Source organism: Panthera onca, chromosome B1 (genome assembly GCF_046562875.1).
Source record: "Panthera onca isolate mPanOnc1 chromosome B1, mPanOnc1 haplotype 2, whole genome shotgun sequence".
NCBI lineage: Eukaryota > Metazoa > Chordata > Mammalia > Carnivora > Felidae > Panthera > Panthera onca.
The window spans coordinates 165997447-166021816 of NC_138342.1; the positions used below are offsets into that span (position 1 = coordinate 165997447).

A 24370-nucleotide genomic window follows, 5' to 3' on the forward strand; every position below is an offset into this window, starting at 1 on the left:
AATACTCTATACCTGGTAGCAAAAACAAAGTAAAACAAAAACAAGTAAAAACCTAAACACCAAAGGGGAAAATAAAGCTATTTTTAGGTGCCTTTGTTTATTTTATAATTGAAATTCTAATTCTCATTTTTATCTATTTATTAATGTGGTTTCTCCAAGAACCTTTACTGGTAATGTAAAGGTGCTCCATCTCTATGTGAAAGTATCAAAAAAAATTTTTTTTTTTTCTGAGAGAGAGAGAGAGAGCGCATGAGGAGTGAGCATGAACAGAGGAGAGAGACAGAGAGAGAGAGAGAGAGAGGGAATACCAATCCTAAGCAGGCTCCATGCTCCACGTGGAGCCCAACATGGGACTCGATCCCAGAACCCTAGGATCGTGACCTGAGCCAAAATCAAGAGTCCGTTAGTCAACCAACCGAGCCACCCAGGTGCCCCCCAGATAATTCTTTTTAAAATAAAACCTTCCCAGTTCAGTGTGACCTTTCACAGTCAGTCAGAGTTAATGAACCTCATTATCAATTGAGGATTTTAAAGACTTGTTGCTCTGCTACCCAGCATCTTGTGGCCTAGGAATTTGAGACACAATGAGAATCTTAGTCTTTAAATAGAATTTTGGGTTATAAAATGAGGTGGATTATCAATAGAAAAGCTTGATTAAATGATTGTAACATAGTATTATTAACTCAGTCACAAGATATCCATTAAAATCAAACTAATTAGGAAATATTTAATTGGTTTCTAGGAAAAAATAGGAAAGGTTATAGAGTGACTTGCCACCCAAAATCAGGAACAGAATTAGAATTGATTTGGAGACATCTCATGGTACTAAAATACATCATTCTAATACTTAAATATTTAGAGAGAAAAGAAATCCCCCCCCAAAAAAACTGTTTAAAATATTTTATCTATTGTATGGGATAATAATGAATATTGATTACATTATTTGGATAATATTTTTGGATAATGCAGAAATTTTGAAAACTCAATATCTTCTATAGCTACAATTAAGCAATTATAATAAAACTTATAAATTTATTACATTTAAAACATTGAAACATGTTCCTTAAAAGGGTCAGATGGTTCCTTTAGACCATTTTTTGATGGAATTTTTAAAAAATGTTATTATTCCCTTTTATATATTTTAAATGCATGTACTTAATGTTCAACCTTTTTTTAATGATTCATGTTGATTGTTTTCTAGTATTCAATTACAGTGATGTTGTCTTTATGGGTTATAAACCTGTATCTTAAAGGCATTACAGGAAATTATTTTAATGTATGGTAACCAGGTTTTAAAAAAGGGCCTAATAACAGTTATTGTTTTTAATGTTTATTTATTTATTTTGCGAGAGATAGAGACAGCACAAGCAGGGGAGTGGCAGAGAAAGGGGAAGAGAGAGAATCCAAAGCAGGCGTCATGCTTTCTGCACAGAGTCCAACGTGGGGCTTGATATCAGGAACTGTGAAATATGACCTGAGCTGAAACCAAGAGTTGGACGCTTAACCAACTGAGCCACCCAGACGCCCCCTAATAACAGCGTTAGTTAAATTTTGCTATTTAACAACTAGATTTTCAGCCCCTATTGTAAATGTACACACAGAATCTTAAGAAAAAATGCTCTAAGTACTTTTCAAGTATTAGCTAATTTATTCCTTATAACAACCTAATGAGGTTGTTTTATGATTGTCCTCATTTTTTAAAGTCACAGGGCAGTTAAGTACCTTGTCCAATAATAAGTAGTAGCATCTAGGTTTGAAGTTTTCATCTGTCACCAGAGCCTTCAGTCTTATTCACCAAGGTAGGTCTTTTTGTTCTGTAATGAGTGGACTTTGTTTATCATTTTGGGTAATTGGTGGCCTGGTTTGTTTCCATCCTGATTTTTGTATGTTTTGAAACTTTGTGTTCACTCATTTGTTCATCACATGTTTATTGAACACCCATAATGTTCTGCTGAGGGTTTAGCAAGTAATCCAGGTAGGCCCTTATCTGTTGGAGTTTAGTGTTTAAAACAGTCCTTGAATGTTAGTGCTTGATGGCTAGTAGGAGGGAAGACAGATGTAGCCAAGTGAACTTACTGTGAGGTCAGAAAGAACTCCCCGAGAAGCTCAGGGCTGAGAGGTGAGCAGGGTTAAGCCAGACTGGGAAGGACGTGTGAGGAGAAGATGGGTGACATTCTAGTTAGAAGGAGCAGCCAAGTGCAAAGGCTGAGATGAGAGGCTGAGTAAGTTGTTCAGGGAACTGCATATAAATCCATTATGACTGAAGCTCAGTATTTTGAATTGGGAATAGAAGTGGTGAAGGGTGTAAATAGTGTAAAAGTGTTTTAAGATCAGACAGAAGAGTAAAAGAATTGATTAACTTTATATTTTATTGTAATTTCTGGGATAACAAAGGTAAAGAAACAGAGCATACAGCTTCCATACTTGCAAGGGCATAGAGGCAAGAAAGGAGGTTAAAATAGATGGGATAACTAGCACAAAATAAGATGGTAGATGTAAACCCAAATATATTTATAATTACATTAAATGTGTATGGACTAAATTAAAGACACAGACTGTCAGACTGATAAAAATCAACCAACCAAACAAGATGCTGCTTTTACTTTATTGATTCCCACAATATGAGAAATGACAAGTAGTGACCATGAAATAATATACCCCCATCTCCTTACCTCTCCTTGTAGTCCACAAGCTGTCACCTTCTTGGGAAGGGTACTGGACTTCCTGCTGTAAGTGCAATGGTCGTGCTGGGAGCTGGCAGGTTAGTTGTATCTGGGTTATGAGGGACTGGCTCCTTACTGACTTGTGAGACCTTTATGGCAGGGTGGAGTTTTATTCACATCCCTAGTGATTCATGTAGTTTTTGACATATGGTAGTAATTGGCATACGTAAATATAAATACCTTGCCTGGTATTTATCATGTGGATACATTTGATTTCCATGTGAGATGTAAAGGATCTTGTTATAGTTTTCACTTTTCCATAATACCTGCTAAAACATATATAAGTATATAATAAATATTTCCTAATTAATTCAGTCAAGGTTAAATCTGACTTCTGCATAAGGGTATTGTACTGCTCAATGCTTTGGAGGTTTGTTTCTATAGCACAGAAAAAACAAAAACCACTTATTTACACAATAAAGAACCTAATGACCTACTTTTTCATAAATATACTTTACAGGTAGAAGAGTATTCTTTTAGGATGGGGGAGGGATGGGTGAAATAGGTGAAGGAGGTTAAAAGTACACTTATCATGATGAGCACTGAATAATGTATAGAATTGTTGAATCACTATATTGCACACCTGAAACTAATATAACACTATATGTTAACACATTGGAATTAAAATAAAATTAAAAAAAGAAATTAACATCCAAAAAATGGTGTTCTTTTATATTTTGAAAAGCATGACTTATTTAATATCAGAATAAATACTTTGCTTATAAAAAGCTGTAATAAATATTAATAATAAAATAATAAAATATTTTTCTTAGAAGAAATATTGGGTAGAACATACCAAAACAGTAATTTATTTCTTTGGAGTGAAAGTTACTTTTGATTCTGTTAGTCCAAATGCCTGAAGTTCTCTTGTTGACTAAGAATGTACTGCTCGATACAAAACTCAGTTGACTTCATGTAAAAACTACTCATTATGAATGGAAAGAATTACAGAATTCAAAGGCAAAGCTAGACATTCTGTTTTTAATCACAGTGTATAAAAATTAGAATATGGAGCCAGGATCTAGTTGAATATACTTTTTTAAATCTTTTTTTTTTTTTTAATGTTTTATTTATTTTTGAGAGAGAGAGAGAGAGACAGAGCTTGAGCGGGAGAGGGGCAGAGTGAGAGAGGGACACAGATCAGAAGCAGGCTCCAGGCTCTGAGCTGTCAGCACAGAGCCTGACATGGGGTTTGAACTCAAAATCCGTGAGATCACGACCTGAGCTGAAGTCAGACGCCCAACTGACTGAGCTACCCAGGCACCCCTGAATATACTATTTTTACAGTAGACATTTTGGAAACATTTGTTTGGAAATAAAGTAAAAATGGATATATGCTTCTTGCCCTCAACGTCCTGGTGGTTCTTCTGTTTAGTGATCTGTTTGTCTGTCATGAAATCACATAATTTTAAAGCAGGGAAAGGATGTTAAATCTCTTGTCATCCTCTCATCCTCCAGATGAGAAAATAGGCCCACGGTGGTGGGAGGACTAGACTGAAGTTATATCGCTAACTCTAGAAAGAACTAGGAAGGGGGAGAGGTTGACAGGAAGAGTCACTATCAGCGAGAGAGATGAGAAACAGGGATTGAGAAGAGGAGAGGCAGGGAGGATGGTAAGAAGAAAGTGTGCTGGCTTTGCTGCTTCTCAGAAGTGGGAAGTAAAGCAGTGATCTGAAGCGTGAGGAGAGCGCAGACTGGCAGCAGTGGGGATCTAGGAACATAAGCCTTCAGTGTAAACCCCACCTTGAGCTGACTGAGGCTGGCTGGTCCAGTGAGTATAGAGCTAGCTGTCTCAGGGTTTATAGAGATGAGAAGGAGAAGAGGCAAATTGAAACTTATGTGGCTGATAATTTGTCAGATTTCTGTTTTTTCAAATCTTAGCAAGAGTATATACCCTCACATTTCCTTTTCTACTTTCACATTTGAGCAAAATCATTTGATTTTCCTTGCTTGGTTAGGGTTTGACGTTTTAAGAAAAGTCACAATGCAAACTAATTTTCAAAGGTATTTTGAGTGTTTCAGGTATTCTTTCCTAGTTTACTCAAGGTCTGTTGTGGATTTGCTGCTGTGGAACAAGTGTGGAAACTGTGTGTGGGTGTGCGGTGCTGGTTTTTAATTTTGCCCATGATGCCCTCTGGACTTCTTATCAAGCCTGTGGTATTTACCTGGTGCCAGATTTAGGTCCTTAAATCCCTGAATAACTCCCTGAAGTCAGCAGGGAGCCTGGCCCAATTGAGCATGGCAGTCTTAGCTACTGATGATCCGTTGTTTCTTTTGGTATTATTGTGATATCTGACTTCCAGATTCTCAGGAAAGTGTGTGCTCTTTATTTGTTTGTACTCTAAAGTCCATTTCTGGTTACATCATTGTAAGACTCTCAGTTTGGCCCCTTCCTTTGTAGGCTGTATATATAAATAAATTATGACAGTTGGTATGTTTCTGTTACACAGTAGTATGTGTTCATTTTAGGAAAATAAGAAAATAGGGAAAACAAAGGAAAAAAAATATAAATTAATCTATAGTCTACCTCCTAAAGAAACAACTGATAACATTTTAATGTATATCTAAAGGCTTTCTGTGTACATTTATTTGCATAATATTAAATATTATTTTAATAAAAATGAGTTTGTTTTGTTTTTAGATTGCACATATAAACGATACTATGCAGTATTTGTCTTTCTCTTTCTGGCTTATCTCACTTAGCATAATATCCTCAAGATCCATCGTGTTGTTGGAAATGACAGAATTTCTTTTTTCTCATGGCTGAATTTTATACATATTTTTATAAATAAAATTATATAATTGTGCATGTATGTATTATATATATTATATGTACATATATAACATTCATATGTTTATAAATATTTATATCTAACATACATAATGTGCATAATATATATGTATAAATATACATAAGCACCACATCTTCTTTATCCACTTATCCACTGATGGATACTTACGTTGTTAACATATCTTGGCTATTGTGAATAATACTGCAGTGAACATGGGAATGCAGATGTTTCTTCCATATACTGTTTACATTTCCTTTGGATACATACCCAGAATTAGGATTGGTGGATTTTTAATTTTTTAAGAAATCTCCATACTGTGTTCCTTAGTTGCTACAATTTACATTCCCACCAGCAGTGCACAAGTAAGTATTCTCTTTTCTCCACATCCTCACCAACACTTGTTATCTCTTGGCTTTTTGATGATTGCTGTTTATATAAGTTGTGAGGTGATATCAGAATGTGGGTTTTACTTGCATTCCTTGATGACTAGTGATGTTGAGCATCTTTTATGTATTTGTTGGCCATTGGGATATCTTCTTTGGAAACATATCTATTTACTTCCTCTGCCCAGTTTTTAATTAGATTGTTCCTTTGCTATTGACTGGTATTTCTTTATATTTTTTGGATATTGAGTACTAACAGGTACATGATATGCAAATAGTTTCTCTCATTTTTGTGGGTTGCCTTTTCATTTTGTTGATGGTTTTCTTTCCTTTGCAGAAGCTTTTTAGTTTGATGTAGTCACACTTGTTTATTTTTGCCTTTGTTGTCTTTGCTTTTGGTGTCAAATCCAAAAATATCAGTGCCAAGGCTGATGTCAGGGCCTGTGTGTTCTTATAGGAGTTTTATGATTTCAGGTCTTATGTTTAAGTCTTTAATCCATTTTGTGTTTATTTTTTTATGTATGGTGTAAGATGGGGGTCCATTTTCATAAGCAGTTCTTCTTAAAACATTTGTTTTTTAGCCCTTCAAATTTCATATGCACTGTAAGTGTTTTTCCAACATGAGCTTTATTTATTAACTTATAGAATGAATGGGGAGAAGGGCAGAGGGAGAGAGAGAGAGAGAGGGAGAGAGAGAGAGAACTTAAGCAGGCTGCACGCTCAGCATGGAGCCCTATGCAGGGGTTGATCCCATGACCCTGGGACCATGACCTGAGCTTAAATCAAGAGTCAGTCACTCAACTGACTGAGCCACCCAAGTGCCCCCCAAGATAAGCATTTTTAGTGACTTTATGTTTTCCATTATATGGAGATATTGTAATTTATTTGAATTGTCAGTAATTTATTTGAATCGTCAGTCTTTTGCTTTTAGTTTTTTGTTGCAGTGCTGTCAAGAACACCCACGTAATATTTTCTTGGGAAATTTCTTACAAGCATAAATGGTAGATGGAAGGGAATACATATTTTTAAGGTTTTGATTCATATTGTTATTTCTCTCTGGAAAGATCATATGTATGTTGGCCAGCATTACATGATACAGTACCTGTGTCCCCATAACTGATGATATTACTTGGCTAATATGTACTCCTCTGGTTATGAGTTAAGATTTAGATATTTTCCATATGTTTATTAGGAGTTGGTATTTTTTCTTGAATTGCCTATTCATGCATTAAGGAAGATTTTGACTTTATGTGTAATTTTTCAATTTTATCTACCAGTGGCATGAAATGCCTCATCTTCCCATCAGAGGTGATACTAAAGTAGAAGTTAAAGATACTGGAACTGTTTAAAGCCAGGGAATGAGTATCTATTAACTTACAATGATAAGTCAGCCTTTATCCCTTTATACAGTTATAAATCAGTCTTTAATCCTTCTGTTTTAATCTTACAGATAAAGAACAAAAGGCTTAGATAGGCCAAGGAACTTATCCAGGGTCCCACAGTTGTAAATGGCAGAAATAGGATATAAACCCTGTTCTGCCTGACCTTGTAGCACACGTTTCTTTCACTCTAACCATGTACCTTCCACGTCTGGGCCATACCTTGTTTAAGAAGACATATTTATATCAGGTATTAAGTTAGCTGGCTGGAATCTAAGGTACATTTTGACCAAAAAGATGAAATTTGGAGAAATATTTAGAAATATTCTAATGTGATACAGAGTACTTCAGAAACTTGGTGTTATTTTGATTTTTCTGCTAACTCTTCCAGTTAGGAACTGCAATGTATTAGGGGAGTAGAAAATGGGTAGGGATTAGCAAAGACCTTTTCCCTAAAAGCTTTGACCTCTTCCCCTTCCCCACACTTCCAGGAGAGTGCTTACCTCTACTTGCCTTTTGTCTCCTCACTAGTGCTTTCTCTTCATACTCTCCTGTTAGAATGCTGCTTTCTCTATTTCCCTAACGCTGTGGCAACAGTGCATGGCAACTGCTTTCCTTGAGGTCAGGGAGAAAGACTTCATATTTTTCTTTCTCTTCAACCTGCTGTTTGCATTTAGCACTGTGGTCTACCCGTTCATCCAGTGAAAAGCAAGGAAGCACTGAACTGTAGTCAAGACTATAGGACCTGCTGGATGGAGTAGCTAGCAGGCCTGCTGTGCCCCTTTGCAGCAGTTTAAACTCAAGCCTTTTCTGACCACCGGTTCTAAAATAGCACCCATTGCATCTTCTGCCCCCAGTCCTCTACCCCTTCATTCTCTGTGCATATTTTTTTTTTAATTTGACATGTTATATATTAGAAGTTTATTTGTTCATTCAGTCTACGCCCCACTAGAATGTAGGCTTTAGGTGAGTGGGATTTTCTTTTGTTCACTGTTCTACATGTTTCCTGGGACTAGCACATTGTAGGGGCTCCATAATTTTTTTTTAATGTTTGTTTATTTTTGAGAGAGAGAGAAAGTGAGCATGAGAGGTGGAGGGGCAGAGAGAGAAGGAGACACAGAATCCAAAGCAGGCTCCAGGCTCTGAGCTGTCAGCACAGAGCCCTATGTGGGTCTCGAACTCATGGAGTGAGAGATCATGACCTGAGCCTAAGTCAGACGCTTAACTGACTGAGCCACCCAGGCGCCGCCCTCCCCCCCCCCCCCCCCCCCATAAATATTTGTTAAATAGGCCACAGGACTTGGTGGTAGAAGCCTGATTTGCTCTCCTTGGATCTTTTACCTTTGAAGGCATCTTTGGATGGTATTTGGCCTTTCCCTGGAAATTTGGTCAACTCCAGGGGATTTTGAAGTCCATCAAGTCTTAGGGCCTGAGCCAAGTGAGAGCCCTGTCAGGAGTGGATTATAGTTATGAAAGATTTGCATGAAGAATAGCTTAGACTTTGGTTTGAATCCTGACCCCTGGTATTTTTACTCACTGTATGAGTTTGAGGAAAGCTTTCTGAGCCTGTTTCCTCATCTGTAAAGTGTGCATAATAATATCTGCCTCCTTAGTGTGCATTGAAGATGAATTCTGACAATGTGTACGGGGGAAGAAAAATAAACAAGTGTTGGTAATGTGGTTGTATTAGTTTTCTTCTGTGTGATTTTCTGTTGATAAATGGAGTTCCTCAGGTGGATTATACTTGCTGTCTTACTAATTTAGACAGGCTGTTCAGTGTAATGGTTAAAAGCTGGGTAAGTGACTTTAGTGTTTGATTGCCTGAGATCTAGTCCTTTTGCCACTGTGACAGTGGGAAAGAGCAAACCCTCATTTATAAACTACAACAAATGACTATGGTAGTAGTATTTACCTCAGAGTGAATATAAAGTTTTAAGGAGATCATGTTTAGCACAAAGTTTGGTCCATAGGAAGCACCCAATAATTTATATCCTGTAGTTTAATAATAATACTTATAATAGCTAGTAGAGTTGATAGAAGGTTAGACTTCATCTAGTGCAACTCTAGTACTCCTGTGTTTCTAATTCTGCTTCCTGGAGTAATAAAGAATAAATGAGTATCCTTTTCAGTCACAGTCATTCATGTACTTAAGATTGGATCTTGTTGTAGACTGATTTAAATCCCTCTAGAATACATATGTTGAAGCCCTAACCCTCCATGTCTGTAAATTCAGAGATAGAGCATTTAGGAAGGTAATTGAAGGTAAATGAAGTCATAGGGGTGGGGCCCTAATCCTATTGCACACGTGTTCTTAAAAAGAAGAGGAAGAGAGAGAGCAGAGCTTTCTCTTTGTGAGAAACAGAGGAAAAGACCTTGAGAGGACATAGTGAGAAGGCAGCAACCTACAGGTCAGGAAGGGAGGCTTCATCAGAAACCAACTCTATGGCACCTTGATCTTGGGCTTCCAGCCTCCAAAACTGTGAGAAAGTGCTGGAGGCTGGGTCTTAAGCCATTTGGTCTGTGATATCTTGTCTGAGCAGCCTGAGCAGATTTGAACAGATCCTTTTTCTTTTCTCATATCATCATCATCCCTATCTTATCTTAGTTCTCCTCTTGAGACAGTTTTCCAATACCTTGCCATCTTTGTTATCACTGTCTAGATACTTCCAAGTGTACCATTGTCCTTTTTAAAATGGGAAACCCCAAGAGCTCAGGACTCCCAGGTGGTTTGAGCAGATTGGGTACTGGACATTATTCTTCTTAATGGAATATAAGATTGTGTTAGGTAGTCCTCTGAATACCCAAGAGTGATGTCTGTGCCACCCTATATCTGGTTGATATTGTAGTGCAAATTCAAAATTTTATCTTGTTAATTTCAGCCTTTTGTTTTGTTTTGTTTTGTTTAGAACCCTCTTTGGACCAACCAGCCCACCCAATACTCAGTGCTGGCAGCTTTCATGTTGTGTGTTTTGGTCAGTTTGAGCTGTTATAACAAATTAGCATAGACTGGATGGCTTAAACAATAAACATTTCTCACAGTTCTGGAAATTGGAAGTGCAAGTTCAGGGTGCTGGTGTTGCAGGATTTTTTTTTTTACCTCAACACTTGGGGCTCATTGTCTTACTGCTTCAAAGAATGAAGAGGTGGACACAAAATGAGCAGCAGGCAAAAGTTTACTAGAATATAAATCAGAAAGTAAGAATAGTATGAAAACTCTCTTTACAGAGAGGGGACAGTTGAAAGTGAATGCCTGCGACTATAGACAAGGGTCCTTGTTTTATAAGGTTCTGGTCAGCCCTCCCTTCCCTTCCCCCTCTTTCCTTATCAGGTACTACCCTCACTGGCTTGACAACTCTAGGTGCTGGGTTGTCCATTCCTGATTAGCTCAATTCCATTGTATGATGGGTGGTCTATGGCCATAGCATTCCTTGTGGGTCATATGTTTTATGGTCTACTACTTATTTTTTGTTAGGTCTTTGGTCAAATTCCTGAGGGGAACCTGAGGGGGAGGAGGGCATTCCCAGCATTGTTCCAAAATAAGTGTTTTTCCCCACCCAGGGACCTCAGGTCCTCATCTTTCTGTCTCGGCTTACTGAATCCTATCTTTTCCTATCACACTGGTATGGTCGCATTCTAGTGAGGGCCTGGTTTCTGGTTTACAGAGGGCTGTCCTGTTTTTGTGTTTTCACATAGTGGAAAAGGAGCCACTCAGCAATCTGTCCTCTTCTTTTGGGGGCCACTAATCCCATTCTTGAGGGCTCTACCCTTGTGACCTAATTACCTCCCAAAGGCCCACCTCAAAATAACCATTACATTGGGATTAGAGTTTCAGCATGTAAATTTTGGGGGCAGGGGGAGGGACACAAACACACTGCACTATACCCCTAACATTGGCTGCTTAGCCTGCTCCTATACTTCCAGTGGTGGGGAGCTTGCTGTTTTGTTATAGAAATTATTCTATTGTTGGATTCCTTCAAGTATGTTGAGTCAAAATCTGACTCTGTAGCTTCCACTCTTTGATTACACCTGTATTCTCTAGATAGCAGAAAATGTTTATTGTGCCTGCACTTGACAGCTTCTCATAGACTCCCCTCTCCCTTCCTGTTATTTGCTTTAAACAATATAATAATATTTTACTTAGTATCACTGGGAAAAAAATCAATTCCACTTGTTTTCCACAGGCCAAAGATACATAGATAAATGAATCTGTAATACATAAATAAAAGAGGAGCTTAATTGACAGCAGAATACATATTTGGTTTGTTTTAATGAGTAGCTTCCATCTGATCATTCTCTATGAAAATAGATTGAGGTAATAGGCTCTACATTCCTTACTATTTGTATCAGTAAGATTCATACCCTTCTTCTCTGTTTAGTGTGGTAAGCATTAAATATTTACCTGAAGTCTTCATAGTGTTTTAGCACTGGAAGGTACCCTACAACTCTAATTTCTTTTAGACCCTCCTGTGGCAGATATTTATCTTTTTTGTGCTCAGTTCTCTTTTTGTTGTGGTAATCAAAGGCTAATGGGAAGCTGGGCTCAGCCTATTCTGGCCTACTTCTGGCCATCAGATTGGGCATGTGATCTTCTCTGGCATTTGAGTTCTAAGGAGCTCTGAGTTCTTTCGATTTGCCTCTATAGAGTATTGGAGGCAGCTGGGCTGGTTGATAGGTATTGTATTGGCAGTCTATGGTCCAGAGCCTCGGTGGAAGGAGGTTACTATCCACTGTGATGAAGTAGTGGCAGTAGCAGTGGCTCCAGCAACGTTACAGTAGGCTGGGCTGTTCTGTTTTAGGACCTTGGCTATGCTGTGCCCTGCTTGGTCCCAGTCTGAGTCTGCATCTGCAGCCGTCCTGTAGACAGGGAACTCCCCAGACTCTTGCCAATAACAAACTTCTTTTCTGCCTAAACTAACCTGAGTCAGTTTCTTGTTTTTAACCAGGCACCTCGACATGTACATCCTTATTTGACTGTTTTCAAGTTGTGATATAGGATTGGTTGGATTGATATAGGATTGAATCATCCCTGCCTAAGCACATCTGAGGTTTGTATGTACTAGTTAAGGGATGTACTCCCTAAGGTGTATAATTGCTATTTATGTGGCAGTTAGGAGTTATTTCTTCTCATCTTTAACTGATTAATTTTCAGAGTATTCTTCCAGGAAAGATTTATTTAGTTATTTGTTGTTTGTTTTTTAAGTAAGCACAATGCCCAACATGGGGCTTGAACTCACAACCCTCAGATCCAGAGTCAGATGCTCTACTGACTGAGCCAGCCAGGTGCCCCAGGGATTATATTTTGACTCTTTTAAAGCAGGTACTGATAGCGTAGGCAGTTAGTTAGACGTGACCTGGAGGCAAAAGCGGCAATAAATAGGTGACACATTAGAAGCCTGAAGGCACAACATCCTGACTTTGTGGCTTTTAACATCTTGGCCTTACAGCTTCCAACACCCTGGGACTGACAGACCTAGAGCCACAGGTGCAGAAAGTGTGCTCTCCTCTCCCACCTTTGCCCCAGGGTAACCTATAATGATAATATATTTACACTGTGGTTTTGATCCCTCCACCCCCCATGGGGGAAGATGACTCTGAAAGTTCCTTTCCTTTTGGCAAAATACCTTGTAGGGCCAAAATTTCCCCCTTCCAACAGGTAGGAGGAGTCCTTTAGATGATTGAATACAACTTCTTGGAGACTGCCCTAGCTATGGCCCATAACCTCTGCAAACCTAAAAAGAAAAGACACCCCTGACCCCGGTGCAGCTGCCATCCCTGGGCCTGCCTGCTCTCCCACCTTGAGAGTGTACTGTCCTTAATAAACCCAAACTGCTTTGTGCTTGCTACTTTCCTTCTGGCTGTCTTTATTTGTGTGGGTCCTCACATAACAGTTTCATGGGGAATCTAAGAACCGAGACCTCCATCTACACAATGCACTCTCCCACTGGTAACAGTACTTTTATTTGTTTTATTTTTTTAAGTAGGCTCCATACTTGGTGTGGGGCTTGAACTCATGACCCTGAGATCAAGAGTCTCATGCTCTACTGATTGAGCCAGCCAGGTGTCCTGGTAATAGTATTTTTAAAAGAAGGTGGTGAGGCAGGGAACATGTCAGGATGTTGAAATTTAGGATATGGAAATTGTTATAAAAAGGTAAAGCTGTGTGTGATTGGATGGAAGGATTCAATCTGTTTTGAAAACTGAAGTTTTTAACAGAGCTCCATGGAAGGGCTCAAGTTGCAAATAAATTTAAGAAAATGAGGTAGGTTGGTTTATCAGTGACTGGATATGTTAGGGTAAATGAGGGTTATTGTTTTTTTTCTCTTTTACCTATTGTTATTGTAATATTGTTATTGTTTACCTATTGTTATTTCTCATTTCAAAAACTAGTGAAGAAATAATTAATGTTATCTTGAATATGTGTATATATTTATATTTTATTAGCAGAAATAAACTTTTTTTTTTTTTTAATTTTTTTTTTTTTTTCAACGTTTTTTTTATTTATTTTTGGGACAGAGAGAGACAGAGCATGAACGGGGGAGGGGCAGAGAGAGAGGGAGACACACAGAATCGGAAACAGGCTCCAGGCTCCGAGCCATCAGCCCAGAGCCTGACGCGGGGCTCGAACTCACAGACCGCGAGATCGTGACCTGGCTGAAGTCGGACGCTTAACCGACTGCGCCACCCAGGCGCCCCAGAAATAAACTTTTTAAATTCTTAAAGCTATATGTAATTTGGAGGTTTTTAAAAAAATTCTCTGTGGGCCATTCATAGGGAGACCACGTGTCTGTGGTATCTGCAAATCCATAATAATAATCTATCCTTTCACAATATTTACTCCTTATGACCAGTACTTTCATATTTCGAAAGATCCTTGGGTTTACTTTAATTACACCCATTAACATTAAATTATAGCTAAGGTAACAGGATTTTGGGATTCATACTGTGGAGTATGATACGACAGCCGAGGCTACTATTAATGATATTAATGATGCTAATATTATGACAGTTTGGATAATGAATTTTCCTAAAGATGAACATTGAAAGTATCAAGGGCATTTGCTTAATTGGATCTTATAGTATCTTGTTGAAAAATCTCAGGGAAATTTGTCTTGCTTAGTCTATTTCTGTGAATACTGTACCTTGAACAAATAAGGTTTAGTGTGACCTCTCTAGAAATGGACACAAATAGTGGCACCTGGGTGGCTCAGTCGATTAAGCTTCCAACTTCAGCCCAGGTCATGATCTCATGGTTTGTGGGTTCGAGCCCCACATCTGGCTCTCTGCTCTCAGTGCAGAGCCTGCTTTGTATCCTCTGTCTCCTTCCCTTTCTCTCTGTACTTCCCCAGCTCTCTTGCTGTCTCTCAAAAATAATAAACATAAAACAAAATGAACACAAATAAAAAGCCATAGGTATAAACTAATTTTTAACAAGACCTAAAACATGGATACTTTGTATTTCATTACTGAATTTGCTCATACTAGGAATTTGTAACCTTTTCTGGTCATTCCACAAATTCGCATGGTGTTATGGATTTTTAAATCTAAATTCATCTGTTTTGTTTTTAGGATTTCATTAAGATAGTATACTTTGTGGGGCACTTGAACAAAGAATATTTGTAGGAAAGGGATTTTTAAAAGAATATATGAGTGTGATGTCACTTAGTACTTAGAGCTATCATTAAAATGGATCCCGGAGATCCAACATGGCAGAGAAGTAGGGGGACTCGAAGTTCAATTGTCCCTCAAACACAGCAGTGTTGAGGCCAAATAACTTTGAATTCTAAGAGTCCAGGCTGCAGAGTGACAGAGACATCTCCAGGGGCGCACGGGGACAACCTGACGGGCCATAGGTGCATGATTGCTATCTGGGAGAAATAAAATGGGCCGTGTAGACATGGAGGGGAGGGATTCCCTTCTTTGGAGAGACAAAGGGAAGAGAAAGAGAGGCTGTGGAAATGTAGGACTATATTTGTACAAGAGAAAAACCACAGACCCCGGTCGGAGAAATATCCAATCTCTAACTGCGGGGCTTTCTCCGGACTGGGGCCACCTGCCTAGTTGGCGCACCTGGGGAGGAGGGGAGCCAGCCCCGGGCTCAGGTAACTAGCTCAGCGGTGCAGTCCGCAGTGGGAGAAGGCAATCCCCTCCCTCAGTGCTGTGGGAAGAAGGTATTTAATGGTTCAGAGGACCCTGCCTGTGCCTGTGCCCTTTAAGACAATGGGGTTTAAATCCCAGCCAAGCGCCAGGGAAGCATGTGAGTTGCTGGAGCGGGACACACTGCCTCTTTCACACCTGAAGGGCACTGGGGAGGAGGCCCTCCATCGGTGGGGTGGAGTGGCACTTCCCCGGAAACAGGGTACACAGAGCGGGACCCTTTACGACGTCTGGGTTTGAATCCCAGACAAGCCCCAGAGAGGCGCCGGAGACTGTGGAGCTGGGGGGGGGGGGGATGGGGGAAGGAAGAGAACGACGACAGAAAACAACCCACTTGCGCCTGCGCAGCACCGTGAGGACTGCCTGAACAGAGTGGTTTGGACACCCAGTCCAGGAGGAAAGACTGGGGTGTTGCCACTTTTCTCCCCATCACCACCAAGGTGGGGCCTCAGGGAACTGACAGAGGGCCCACAATTGAGGCGGGACCACCTTACACCAAGCCACGCCCCTTCGCGCTTGGTAACTACCTGTCTGCTAGAGTGGGATTGAGGCTGAGGGACCAGACAGCCCCTCCTCCAGACTGGCACTGCCACCAGTTCCAAGGAACCCAAGGGTTTTGCATTTTCTGATTTAATTCTTGGATAATTCTTATTTTATGTATGTATGTATGTATACATATATACACACACACACTTTTTTTTTCTTCCTTTTCTCCTTTTTATTTCTTCCCTCCTCTAGTCTGGTTCTTCTGGTTGTTGGTTTGTTTAAACATAGTTAATCTATTCTCTTTATACCTGTTCTATATATCCTTCTTTATTTTTTTCTCCTCCCCCCCCCCCCCCCCCCCCCGGATTAAGCCGTATAGTTTCTCTGCCTCTCAATTTTATTTTATTTTCCCTGTTCCTGTCATTTCTCTTTTTGTATGAGATAAGGCCTCTTCCACCAACACCACCCCCAACCCATTGTTTTGTTGTTGTTTTTGTTTTGTTTTGTTTTGTTTTGTTTTGTTTTGCCGGGGCTACTTCAATGAACAAATGGAAGCACATCTGGTGGAAGGCCCAAAACATCACTACGAGTAGGGAGATAAAGCAACCAAAATCACAACAATAGAGAGCAAGTAACACACTCCAAAAAATACCTCCTGAAGACCCAGGCCCTGGATGGTGTATGACCTATCTTTAATATATTAGTGCTCACAAGCGCAGGACACATAACAAACTTTTAAAACACATAAGGGACAGAAAACTAGCCAAAATGATGAAATGGAAGAATTCTCCTCGAAATGACAGCTAAAGAATTGATCAATATGGGCACCTGGGTAGCACCAGTCAGTTAAGCATCTGACTTCAGTTCAGGTCATGATCTGGCTCGTGAGTTCAAGCCCTGCATTGGGCTCTGTGCTGACAGCTCAGAGCCTGGAGCCTGTTCAGATTCTGTGTCTCCCTCTCTCTGACCCTCCCCCGTTCATGCTCTGTCTCTCTCTGTCTCAAAAATAAATAAACGTTAAAAAAAATTAAAAAAAAATAGTTACGACAAATTAAAAATGCTGTAAATGATGTGCAAAATAAACTAGAAGTGGTGATAGCAAGGATTGAAGAGGCAGAGAGATTAAGGGAAATAGAAGAAAAATTATGGAAAAAGATGAAGCTGAGAAAAAGATAAAAAAATTCTAGACCAAAGGGGAGAATTAGAGAACTACGTGATTCATTGAAACATAATAATGTCTGTATGATAGGAATTCCAGAAGAAGAGAGAGAAAAAGGGGCGTGAGGTGTATGTGAACAAATCATAGCTGAGAACTTCCCCAATCTAGGGAAGGAAACAGACATTGAAATCCAGGAGGCACAGAGAACTCCCTTCAGATGGAACTTGAATCAGTCTTCTGCACAACATATAATAGTGAAATTGGCAAAATACAAGATAAAGAGAATTCTGAAAGCAGCTAGGGACAAATGGGCCCTAACCTACAAAGGTAGACACATAGGGTAATAGCAGACCTGTCTACTTATAGCTTGGGAGGCCAGAAAGGAGTGGCAGGAAATTTTCAATGTGCTGAACAGGAAAAAATATGCAGCCAAGAATCCTTTATCCAGCTAGCCTGCCATTTGGAATAGAAGGAGAGAGAAAGTTTTCCCAAACAAAAGCTGAAGGAATTCATCACCTAAGGTTGACTCTGTGAGTGGGATGTTGCAAAGACCACAAAGGACCAGAGACATCACTATAATCACTATAAGCATGAAACCTACAGATACCCAATGACTATGAGTCCATATATTTCAGTAATAACACTGAATGTAAATGCTCCAATCAAAAGACATAGGGTATCAGAATGGATTAAAAAATAAGACCCATCTATTGGCTGTCTACAAGAGACCCATTTTAGACTTGAGGACACCTTCAGATTGAAAGTGAGGGGAAGGAGAACCATCTATCATGCTACTGGAAGTCAAAAGAAAGCTGAAGTAGCCATACTTATATCAAACTACATTTTAAACTAAAGGCTATAACAAGAGATGAATAAAGACATTATATCATAATGACAGGGTATATCTCCATCAAGAAGAGCTAACAATTATAAATGTTTATGCACCCAATTCAGAAGCACCCAAATCTATAAAACAATCACGAATGTAAGCAGACTTACTGATAAGAATGTGGTAATTGCAGGGGACCTTAATACTCCACTTACAACGATGGACAGCTCATCTAGGCAGAAAATCAATAAAGAAAGCAATGGCCTTGAATGATATGCTGGACCAGGTGGACTTCACAGATATATTCAGAACTTTGCATCCAAAAGCAGCAGAATACACATTCTTTTCGAGTGCACATGGAACATTCTCCAAGATAGATTAGATACTGGGTCACAAAACAGCCTTCAATAAATATAAAAGAATTGAGAGTATACCATGCACACTTTCAGATCACAATGCTATGAAACTTGAAATCAACCAAAGGAAAAAGTTTGGAAAACCTCTAAATGCATGGAGGTTAAAGAACATCCTACTAAAGAATGAATGGGTCAACCAGGCAATTAGAGAAGAAATTAAAGAATATATGGAAACGAATGAAAATGAAAACATGATAGTCCAAACTCTTTGTGATGCAGCAAAGGCAGTCCTAAGAGGAAAATACATTGCAAACCAGGCCTATCTCAAGAAACAAGAAAAATCCCAAATACAAAAATCTAACAGCACACCTAAAGGAACTAGAAGCAGAACAGCAAAGATACACCAAGCCAGCAGCAGAAGAAAAATAATAAAGTTCACAGCAGAAATAAACAATATAGAATCCAAAAAAAAAAAAAAACCCAGTAGAATAGATCAATGAAACAGTTGTTTTTTTGAAAAAAATAAGCAAAAGTGATAAACCCCTAGCCAGACTTCTCATAAAGAGAAGAACGGGGACCCAAATAGATAAAATCACCAATGAAAATGGACTTACTACAGCCGACCCCTCAGAAATACAAAGAATTATCAGAGAATACTGTGAAAAATTATATGCCAACAGACTGGACGACGTGGAAGAAATGGACAAATTCCTGGACACCCACACATTACCAATACTCAAACGGGAAGAAATAGAAAATTTGAACAGACCCATAACCGGTGAAGAAATTGAATCAGTTAACAAAAATCTCCCAACAAGTGAGAGTCCTGAGCCAGATGACTTCCTAGGGGAATTCTGCCAGACATTTGAAGCAGAGTTAATATCTATCCTTCTCAAGCTGTTCAAAAAAATAGAAACCGAAGGAAAGCTTCTGGACTCATTCTATGAGGCCAGCATTACATTGCTTCTCAAACCAGACAGAGACCCCACAAAAAAGGAGAATTACAGGCCAGTATCCCTGATGAACATGGATGCAGAAATTCTCATCAAGATACTAGCAAATCGAATTCAACAGCATATAAAAAGAATTGCTCACCATGATCAAGTGGGATTCATTCCTGGTCTGCAGGGCTGGTTCAATATTCACAAATCACAATCAATGTGAATTAATGAAAGAAAGGATAAGAACCATATCATCTTGTCAATAGATGCAGAAAAAGCATTTGACAAAGTACAGCATCCTTTCTTAATAAAAACCCTCAAGAAAGTCAGGATAGAAGGAACAAACCTAAAGTTCATAAAAGCCATATATGAAAAGCTCACAGCTAATATCATCCTCAATGAGGAAAAACTGAGAACTTTCCTCCTGAGATCAGGAACACGACAGGGATGTCCACTCTCACTGCTGTTGTTTAACATAGTGTTGGAAGTCCTAGCCTCAGCAATCAGACAATACAAAGAAATCAAAGGCATCCAAATTGGCAAAGAAGAAGTTAAACTTTCACTCTTCTCAGACAACATGATACTCTACATGGAAAACATGAAAGACTCCACCAAAAGGCTGCTAGAACTGATACATGAATTCAGCAAAGTTGCAGGTCACAAAATCAATGTACAGAAATCGGTTGCATTTCTATACGCCAATAATGAAGCAACAGAAAGAGAAATCAAGAAATCGATCCCATTTACAATTGCACCGAGAATGATAAAATACCTGGAAATAAACCTAAGCAAAAATGTAAAAGATCTGTATGCTGAAAACTATAGAAAGCTTATGAAGGAAATTGAAGAAGATACAAAGAAATTGAAAAACATTCCATGCTTATGGATTGGAAGAATAAATATTGTTAAAATGTCAATACTACCCAAAGCAATCTACCCATTCAATGCAATCCCAATCAAAATTGCACCAGCATTCTTTTCAAAGCTAGAACAAACAATACAATCCTAAAATTTGTATGGAACCACAAAAGACCCCGAATACCCAAAGTAATGTTGAAAAAGAAAACCAAGCAGGAGGCATCACAATCCCACACTTTAGCCTCTACTACAAAGTTGTAATCATCAAGACAGTATGGTTTGGCATAAAAATAGACACATAGACCAATGGAATAGAATAGAGAACCCAGGATTAGACCCACAAATGTATGGCCAACTAATTTTTGACTAAGCAGGAAAGAATATCAGATGGAAAAAAGTCTCTTTAGCAAATGGTGCTGGGAGAACTGGACAGCAACATGCAGAAGAATGAAACTAGAGCACTTTCTTACAACATACACAAAAATAAACTCAAAATGGATGAAAGACCTAAATGTGAAACCATCAAAACCCTAGAGGAGAAAACAGGCAACTGCTTGACCTCAGCCGCAGCAATTTCTTGCTGGACACATCTCCAATGCAAAGGGAATTAAAAGCAAAAATGAACTATTGGGACCTCTTCAAGATAAAAAAAAACTTCTGCACTGCAAATGTAACAATCAACAAAACTAAAAGGCAACTGATGGAATGGGAAAAGATATTTACCAATGACATATTGGATAAAGGGTTAGTATCCAAAATCTATAAAGAATTTACCAAACTCAACACCTGAAAAACAAATAATCCAGTGAAGAAATGAGCAGAAGACATGAATAGACACTTTTTCAAAGAAGACATCCAGATGGCCAACAGACACATGAAAAGATGCTCAAGGTCAGACTGGCTAAAATTAACAACTCAGGCAAAAATAGATGCTGGTGCGGATCTGGAGAAACGGGAACCCTCTTGCACTATTGGTGGGAATGCAAACTGTTGCAGCTGCTCTGGGAAACAGTGTGGAGGTTCCTCAAAAAATTAAAAATAGAACTGCCCTGCGACCCAGTAATAGCACTGCTAGGAATTTATCCAAAGGATACAGGAGTGCTGATTTATAGGGGTACATGTACCTCAATGTTTATAGCAGTGCTTTCAACTATGGTGAAGTTATGGAAAGAGCCTAAATGTCCATCAACTGATGAGTGGATAAAGAAGATATGGTTTATATGTACAATGGAATACTATGTGGTAATGAGAAAGAATGATATCCTGCCATTTGCAGCATTGTGGATGGAACTGCAGGATATTGTGCTAAGTGAAATAAGTCAGGCAGAGAAAGACATGGATCATATGTTTTCACTCATATGTGGAACTTGAGAAACTTAACAGAAGACTATGGGGGAAGAGAAGGGGAAAAAATAGTTAATAACAGAGAGGGAAGGAGCCAAACCATAAGAGACTCTTAAATACAGAGAACAAACTGAGGGTTGATGGGAAGGTGAGGGAGAGGGGAAAATGGGTGATGGGCATTGAGGAGGGCACTTGTTGGGATGAGCATCGGGTATTGTATATAAGCGATGAACCACAGGACTCTACCTCCAAAACCAAGAGTATACTGTACACACTGAATGTTAGCCAGTTTGACAATAAATTATATTATAAAAAATAATAAAGTAATTGGGGAACTGGTATTACATAAAAAATAAATAAGACTTGGTTGTTTAAAAAAATAAATAAAATGGATCCCACTAAGAAGCTATTCTGGAAGGCATACTGAAATATTAAGTGCCCTCCCCTACCCCACTTCGCATGTTTATTAAATAAATACATTTTATATTGAAACATTAAGATTTAAAAGAATGTTATTCCTTTCATTGTAGACATTTTGGAAGGCTGTACACTTCTGTGATATTCCAGTAGCCCAACACATTGTTGGAGTTTTTTTTCCTTGGGAAATACATTTATATACTCCATTGCATTTTGAAAAATTATCCTCAGTGGTGATGGACCTTTATTTTTTTGTGGGTGGATTTTACTTTTGAGTCAGCTTACAACTTTTAAAGTTTGCTCTGTAGGCCAGGTGACAGCAAGCTGGGACACAGTTTTTCTTTAGTGAGACATGAAGTGTGTCTGTAAGGAAATCTGTCTTATTTGATGTGAAAACTGGTTTTGGAGGTTATTTCAGAATAGGAACTCTAAATGATTTGCTCGAGATTTCTTGAAATAACATGTGTGGTTTCCTAGGGAGACTCTTTGAATGAGTACAATTCACTTAGATGTACAAATTCTGTTTTTAAAAATAAATTTCAATACACTTTATGGTCTGCTTGTGAATTCTTCTTCAATGTCTGAGTACCCTAATTAGTCAGAATTGGACTTGGGAGCAGTTTTTCTGAGTTGGGAAATCTCAGTTATTGGGTGGAATATAAGATGATTTTAACTGAGGGCAGTGGCTGCCCTGAGGCAGTGAACAGTGTTTTGTGTGAGTGTGCATAAATATTTTGTTTCCCATCAGGAAAGGTTACTGTGTGTTTACCACCTTCTCCAAGGGGCCCAGGACCCCAAAACAATTGAGAACCAAGAAGGTCTTCCTTCTCTGGCAATTTCAGTAACTGTGGGAACATGGATATGCATTTCTGCACCCTGGTTCTTTGGTAAATCTAGAGTTGTTCTAAGGAGCTGAAATGAACGTCTGGTCTTCCATGGGCATAGTTGCTCAGTTAGCTCCTCAGAGGAGTTACCAGTTTAATTTTGGTGGTTTAGATTTAGATCTTTCACTAGGCTCTTGTTGAATGTCTTGGATTTTGGAAGCAAATACCCTCATAGCATCTGGGAATATATGAATGGGCCCTCAACACCTAACATTCTATTCCAAATTCTATGCATTTGGAAGCAAGTTTTGAGAGCCGCCTGTTTTTGCCCAGTTAGTTGATTTTCCTTTTAACCTTTATGTTACTTTTATGTACCTTTTACCTTTGGTTACTAACTTGATCATACCAGTCGTTTGGCAGTTTGTGAATGTTTTTATCAAGTGTAAAAACACTTGCATGGTCATACGCGTTTTCTTTATTTTTTAACTTTCTTGTTGAAATACTAAAGAGAATACTGTTCTAAGAGTCAGAGGAGTCCAGGCATCTTATGGACCAGCTCATAGTTAAAAGACTTCAGCAAGGTGAACCTGGTATGTGTGAGGCATTCTGAAGATAATTAAGTGAACAAATAAGTAACTCTAAGTGTTGTTTAGGGTTAATGTGGATATAGCATTCTACTGCTGGTAATCTTAAGATACTTTTCTAGAAGATTTGAAGTAGAATCCCACTCTGATAGGTCTTAGAGCCTATGTGAAAAGAAAGCCAAGTAAAAGACTTTATGGAAAGATGTATTCCCATTTGTCTGGAATAGTTGGAGCCAGGCAAGAAGATTGGGATAAATTTCTCTCTTAAATCCCTTAGTTCTGTTTATCAGAGCTTCTCCAACATCTCCCTTAAATAAAAGTAACATTCCTTCTACCCCTCTCCCAACCTTGCTTGAGTGCATACCCTAAAGCAGTATGCTGCAAGGACATAATTTCTTTTATGACTCATTTAAAAATTTCATGCCCATTTTGCATTACATTAAAAAATATATTTATTTTAGTATAAAAATCAGGTTTTAAATGACCATCTATTCAATCTGAACTCCAAGAAAATGTATCCATTGGTCTGGAGACTTTGTGAACCCTTGGCACACTGCTGAGTCACCCTGAGGATTTGAAGATACCCCTGTTTGAGAAGCACAGTTGTAGGGTATAATTGAAAGCTGTAAAGTCTGGGGAAGTATGCATTTTTAAAAACTACCTTTGTCTGACAATGTAGTATAGATTGTAAAAACTTTGTGAGAAGTGGAATGGGAACCCCATTTGCAAAGTTTATAGAATTGTGCAAATTAATAAAGGGAAACCTAACAAAAATGGTATTGGGAAGTCAGAGGTGGAGAGTTCACACCCTACCACTTGTCAATTACAGAACCAGCGGACAGAAAAAAGGTACCTTGCAAGTCCATGCTGCTTTATTATGGAGAAAGAAAGGTTTTCTTGCTCTGCAACAGCCCAGCCTATGAACCACTGTCACAACTCAGCCAATGAAAAGCAACTACACTTTGAACTCCCAGTTTACTCTAATGGACTTTTTGTTTATAACAGCCCCTCCAACTCCCTCCTTTTCTCTATGAAAGAGCATTCCCTTCCTTTATTCTCCAGACTTAGCTATGGCAGTTGGTGTGTCCTGAATTGCAGTTTTCTGCTATACCCAAATTAACTCATTTTTGGTGTTTTATTT

At 38.8% G+C, this 24370-nt stretch overlaps 1 protein-coding gene and 1 long non-coding RNA gene across 18 annotated transcripts in view; one reads left to right on the top strand and one right to left on the bottom strand.

Annotated features, from left to right (window-relative positions):
• LOC132691747 (uncharacterized) overlaps nt 1–7991 on the bottom strand; it is a 29861-nt gene extending 21870 nt beyond the window's left edge. The window contains exons 1-2 of one of the 2 annotated variants that reach the window (XR_009615973.3): nt 7781–7991; nt 2673–2992 (exon numbers count right to left, since the gene is read on the bottom strand). This is a non-coding gene — a long non-coding RNA (uncharacterized LOC132691747). The remainder of the gene's footprint in view (nt 1–2672; nt 2993–7780) is intronic. The other variant, XR_009615974.3, reaches the window with a different exon arrangement.
• PSD3 (pleckstrin and Sec7 domain containing 3) overlaps nt 1–24370 on the top strand; it is an 812606-nt gene that overhangs the window by 228696 nt on the left and 559540 nt on the right. The gene's annotated exons all lie outside the window — the stretch shown is intronic.